Source organism: Dipodomys spectabilis, unplaced genomic scaffold, assembly GCF_019054845.1.
Source record: "Dipodomys spectabilis isolate Male_0828 unplaced genomic scaffold, ASM1905484v1 ptg000118l, whole genome shotgun sequence".
Lineage (NCBI taxonomy): Eukaryota > Metazoa > Chordata > Mammalia > Rodentia > Heteromyidae > Dipodomys > Dipodomys spectabilis.
In genome coordinates this window covers 729,268-735,214 of record NW_024870795.1, presented here as the reverse complement: position 1 = coordinate 735,214, position 5,947 = coordinate 729,268, and the positions used below count along the sequence as shown (strand labels likewise).

General features: G+C 44.7%; 1 long non-coding RNA gene across 1 annotated transcript; it reads right to left on the bottom strand.

Moving 5' to 3' along the window:
• Positions 1 to 401: 401 nt before the first annotated feature.
• LOC122115321 lies at positions 402 to 5,181 on the bottom strand. Its single transcript, XR_006148745.1, has 3 exons — positions 5,083 to 5,181; positions 4,877 to 4,988; positions 402 to 1,046 (listed from the first exon to the last, which is right to left on the bottom strand). It is a non-coding gene; the product is annotated as an uncharacterized LOC122115321 (long non-coding RNA).
• Positions 5,182 to 5,947: the final 766 nt, after the last annotated feature.

Below are 5,947 nucleotides of genomic sequence, written 5' to 3'. Positions count from 1 at the left end.
AAAAAAAAAGCTCAGGGTCAGTGCCCAGGCCCTGAGTTCAAAGCCCAGGACTGGCAAAAAGCAAAACAAAACAAAAAACAAAAAACTAACTCCAAGTAACCATCAAAAAGCTGGAAGTAAAGCTATGGCTCAAGTGACAGAGCTATGTTGTCAGAAAGAAGTCATTTCAATAAAACTTTATTTAGGGCTGGGAAGGTGGCTCAGTAGTAGAGTGCTTGCCTTGCATGCATGAGGCCCTGGGTTCGATTCTTCAGTGCCACATAAGCAGAAAAAGCCAGAAGTGGTGCTATGGCTCGAGTGGTAGAGCACTAGCCTTGAGCTGAAGAGGTGAAAGACAGTGCCCAGGCCCAGAGTTCAGGCCCTTTGACCAGCCAAAATAAAACAACAACAACAAACAAACAAACAAACAAATAAAACTTTATTTAAAAAAAAATCTATAGTGGGCCAGAATTCATTGGTGCACCATAGTTTGCCACTCCCTGATCAATGAGAATAAAAGCTTCTGCCTAGGAATTGTACAACAGGTGTCCAGAGCTTTGCTCTCTCTGGCTGATTTTCCAAGCTTTCCCCCACTCCCCAGCTTCCTCTTGTTTTCTATGAGCCTCTCTATTCTCTTAATGAATTTTCATTTTGGCTTCAAGTGCAGTCAAATTCTGTTGCTTGCTACCTGACTGATGGCAGCACTTACTCAATTTCATGTAATTCCATGTGGCTTTTTAGGAAAGCAAAGTAGAGGGGAGAGGAGAGTAGGCTTGGCCCTTCAATCCCACTGCTGCTGAAACAGCTCAAAGCCGATTACAGCCAACAGCAGTCATTACTGTCACCTTGATTTATGATGCATTCATGTGTTTAAGTGTTTCCATGCTATACAGCTTTAACTTCTTGTACCTCTTGCTTAGAGGATTGCTGGTTTCTTCAATCAGGACAGCTCTGAATACCAACTTCTCCCAGTTCATTCCATAGCTAGTAGTCTTCTTCCTCTTCCTCCTCCTCCTCTTCTTTCTCCTCCTCCCATCAGCTGCTTGGCTGTTACAATTATCTGTTTCCTGTTTACAGAGATATGAAATATATTTATTAGACTCCTCTCCTCATGCTTTGCTGTTTCCTTCTGCCTGACAAGATGGATTTCCCTTGGCCCTGGAATTTTATTTGTCCTTGCAAGTACTTGATTTGATGTTTACAGATTAATGACAGTATAAGATCACCTCAGGTGCTCAGTGCACATTATTCATCTGTGTTTTGCTTATTTAGACACTCCGTCTTGCTCCAAAGAGGATTTACTAGATGTATACCAGGTGATTTTTCTTTTTAAATCAAAAGGTAAATGATGAAGTTGTGGCTTAGCAAAACAAACAAACAAAAAAACTAGGGAGGAAAAAAAAAAGTGAATTAAGAGGCGAATTAGAGTCTAAAGTCACTCCAACATCTGTGGCTTCAAGTTTTGCACAGATGTTAGAGTTGTACTGTAAATCTTGTGCTGAGCTTCTTGGTTGGAAAAACAAACAGGGGAAAAGTTTTCTTTAGAGGATTTAATTTTTTAAACTGATCAACTGATATTTAAAAGCATAAAATTGTACATGTTCATGGGGTACTTATGGATTCCGTGTGATTTTTAATATATGTGTATTGTACAATATTAAAATAAGGTCAAAACTTATCTCTCTCCTCACATATTGATATATATATATTTTTTTGGTTTGTTTATGTGGAATTGAACCCAGGGCCTCATGCATGCGAGACAAGCACTCTACCAACTGAGCCACCTTCCCAGCCCGATATATATATATATATATTTTTTTTTTTTTTGGGTCCGGTCGTGGGGCCTGAACTCTGGGCCTGGGCGCTGTCCCTCAGCTCTTCAGCTCAAGGCTAGTGCTCTACCACTTGAGCCACAGCACCACTTCCGGCTCTTTTTTCTTTTTGCTTATGTGGTGCTGAGGAATCGAACCCAGGGCCTCGAGCATGCAAGGCAAGTGCTCTACCACTGAGCCACCTTCCCAGCCCCGATATATATATTTTTTAATCACTTGTGGGGCTTGAACTTAGGGCCTGGGCGCTGTCCCTCAGCTCTTCAGCTCTAGGCAAGTGCTCTATCACTTGAGCCACAGCACCACTTCCAGTTCTCTGGTGGTTAATTGGAGATAAAAGTCTCATGGACTTTCCTTCCTGGGTTGGCTTCGAACTATGACCCTTAGCTCTCAGCCTCCTGAGTAGCTTGGATTACGGGTATGAGCCACTAGTGCCCAGCTTAATTTCTTTTCTTTTTTAATTGTAAAAGTGATATACGGAAGGGTTACAGTTACATATGTCAGGTAATGAGTACATTTCTTTCTTTTTTTTTGGTTGGTTGTGGGCTTGAACTCTGGGCTTGGGCGCTGTCCCTGCGCTCTTCAGCTCAAGGCAAGCACTCTACCACTTCAGCCATAGTGCCACTTCCGGTCTTCTAGTGGTTTATTGGAAATAAAGTCTCATGGACTTTCCTGCCTAAGCTGGCTTTGAACCATGATCCTCAGATCTTAGTCTCCTGAGTAGCAGGGATTACAGGCGTGAGCCACCAGCGCCCGGCTTGAGTACATTTCTTTTTGAACAGTGTTACCCCTCCTTCTTTTTTTTTTTTGGTGCTGGTTCTAGGGCTTGAACTCCTGAGTGTCTAGTATTACCGACAGGAGATACTGGGCTCCTTCTTTTACCCTTTCTCAACATGGAATCCTTTGTGTCCTGCTTCCTGCAGAGGCTTCCACAGTCATAATGGAAGAAGGCCACAGTTAGAATGAGGAGAGATAGGAAGAAGAAAATGGTTTCAGAGGTCTGGAAGCTTTTAGAGGCCTGGTCAGCTGTAGAATGAATCAGAATCTCTCCAGAGGCTCTGTGAAGACACTGGGAAAGGTAGGTGTGCTGGGGAAGGTGTTGGACTCTGACCCTGTGGGCCAGCTGGTGCTCAGAGCTGGTCCAGACCTTGCTGCCTCTTGGGGAGGGAAAGCGAGGTCTGATGTAGCACATTTCATAGAGCCTGGGAGAGCAGCTGGGGTGCAGTGCAGGTGGAAGGTAGGTTAACTTAGCATCCTCGCAGCCCCAGACCTGGCAGTGCTGTCTGTTCCCCCAGATTACAGAGAGGGAACTGGAGATCTAGAAACTGACTCATGTGTGAGGCTCTGCAGACATTCTGTCTAAAAGTTACCTGGGGTTCATAGAGCTGGTAAGCTGTAATTGTTTAAGCCCAGCAGTCTAGAAATAGAGGGTCCTGATAAACATTACATTTTATGACTATGTTAAATTTGAATGTAATCCAGACTGAATTCACTCTTACGTATCCATTCCCATTCTATTGCTTTCTTTTCTTCTGATTCAAAAATAAATGTAAGCTGGGCACTGTAGCTCATGCTTGTAATCCTAGCTACTCAGGAGGCAGAGATCTGAGGGTTTCCATTCTGGAGAAGTACCCTCTCCATCTATGTGCATGCATGTGTGTGCTATAACTCTAGGGCATGAATTCAGGGCCTGAGCACTGTTCCTTAGCTTTTTGCTTAAGACTAGCACTCTAGGGGGCTGGGAATGTGGTTTAGTGGTAGAGTGCTTCCTAGCATGCATGAAGCCCTGGGTTCAATTCCTTAGCACCACATAAACAGAAAAAGCTGGAAGTGGCACTGGTAGTTTCTACCAGAGTTGGTTATTGTGAGTATAAGATATCATAAAATGTGTGATTCATCAGGCGCTGGTGGCTCATGCCTATAATTCTAGTTACTCAGGTAGTTGAGATATAAGGACTGTGATTCAACAACCAGTCTGAGGGCTAGGGATGTGGCTTAGTGGTTGAGTGCTTGCCTAGCATGCATGAAGCCCTGGGTTCAATTCCTTAGTACCACATAAACCAAAAAAGCCAGAAGCAGCTCAAGTGGTAGAGTGCTAACCTTGAGCAAAAGCAGCTCAGGGACAGTGTCCAGAGCCTGAGTTTAAGTCCCAGGGCTGGCCAAACAAAACAAAAACAAAAACAAGACAACCAGTCTGAGCAGAAAAGCTCCTGAGATTCTTTTTTTTTTTTGGTCAGTTGTGGGGCTTGAACTCTGGGCTTGGGGCACCGTCCCTGCGCTCTTCAGCTCAAGGTGAGTGCATAATCTACCGCTTGAGCCACAGCACCACTTCCACTCCTGAGATTCTTTTTTTTTTTTTTGTCAGTTGTGGGGCTTGAACTCTGGGCTTGGGGCACCGTCCCTGCGCTCTTCAGCTCAAGGTGAGTGTGTAATCTACCGCTTGAGCCACAGCACCACTTCCACTCCTGAGATTCTTTTTTTTTTTTTTTGGGTCCAGTCATGGGGTCTGAACTCTGGGCCTGGGCGCTGTCCCTCAGCTCTTCAGCTCAAGGCCAGCGCTCTACCACTTGAGCTACAGCGCCACTTCCGGCCTTTTTCTTTTTGCTTATGTGGTGCTGAGGAATCGAACTCAGGGCCTCATGCATGCAAGGCAGGTGCTCTACCACTGAGCTACCTTCCCAGCCCCTACTCCTGAGATTCTTAATCTCCAATTAGTCTCCAGAAAAGGAGCTGTGGCTTGTGGTGGAACTCCATAGTTTTAAGTGGAAAAAGCTTAGGAACTGCATCATGGCTCTGAGTGCAAAGCCCAGCACCAGCACCAGTACAGAGTCTCCCTTTTCTGCCTATCAGCACCACTGGTCTCTTTGGTACATTGGGCCAGTGGCCAGACCTGACATGTGGAACTCATCATGAACTGAACCACCTATGGATCTTACCAGAGACTGAGCAGAAACCAAGGCCATGCTCTTGGAGTTCTCAAATGATGGGCCTGAGCAAACCTCTTTCCTTTATAAACTACCTAGTCTGGGCATTCTGTTACAGCAAGGGGAAATGGTTTCAAAAAGTACCTTCCTTCCATTGTTCTGTTGGGCAGTGCAAATTTCCCTCTGTTTCTCCATGCCTTCAGTCCTGTAGGGCAGCCTGTACCCTGAGGTACACCTCCAGTCCAGTGTTGAATGGCTAAAGGGTGAACAATCATGAGCTCTTTAGTCAGGCACCTCAAACCAAACTCTCCATGAGCTTTATGCCAATTGAATGACACATTCAGTTGCACCTTCTTAATTCCTGTGTCTGTTCTTCACTCTGGGCCAAATCCAGTCAGGAAGAAGTGACTTTTTACTGGTTTCTCTAAACCCCATCAGTCTTAGTGGAGAGACACCTAAGGAACTTACAATCCAATGAGAGAATGGTACCTACCAACAATAGATAGAACATCACTGAAGTCAACAAGACATAGAGATAACACATAATTCATCTTTTGAATCCAGTGATGAAGTGATGAGATTTAAAAAAAAACAAAAAAACAGCAATCCATCCCCCTCCCCCCACCCCCGAAATCGCATTCTTATGATCTGTAGCTAAAATATTTACATGGGGCCCTGATGATATTCAAGCATTGGTTTACAGAGCACAGGCTGTTCAAACCAAACAGTGTTTCTGATTTTGGAAAGTCGTCAAGGAATCCGTGTTTACTTAGACAACCCAGGCCCCAAGCAGCTCTTGTGTAGGCTGGATTCATGCCAAGAAGAAATGGCTCCAGAACATTCCTCCTTCTCCCAGGAACTCTAGAATACAAAGCTCTCAGCTCTCCAGGGCCCTCTAGAGGGCATCCAGTTCAGCCTCTGATCAACTGTCCAGTCCTTAAGCAGGCGTGGGTAGCCCAAAATCTGTTTTAGAACTGGCCTTGTCAGCTTCCAATGCAATGAGTAAACCTGTGTGTGAATGTCTCATTTATTTAACTCCCCTAGAGAGAATAGGCTTCAAGGCAAAGGATTTGAGGTTTCATGTGTGGATGGCTTGAATTAGACTGGAGCATAATGTAGGAGGATGGGCTAGCTGTGGGAAAGATCAGAGAACCCAGGGAGGTCAAGTCTGAGTTCTAGAAAATGACTTGCTACTTCTACTGAAAGCAAGAAAAT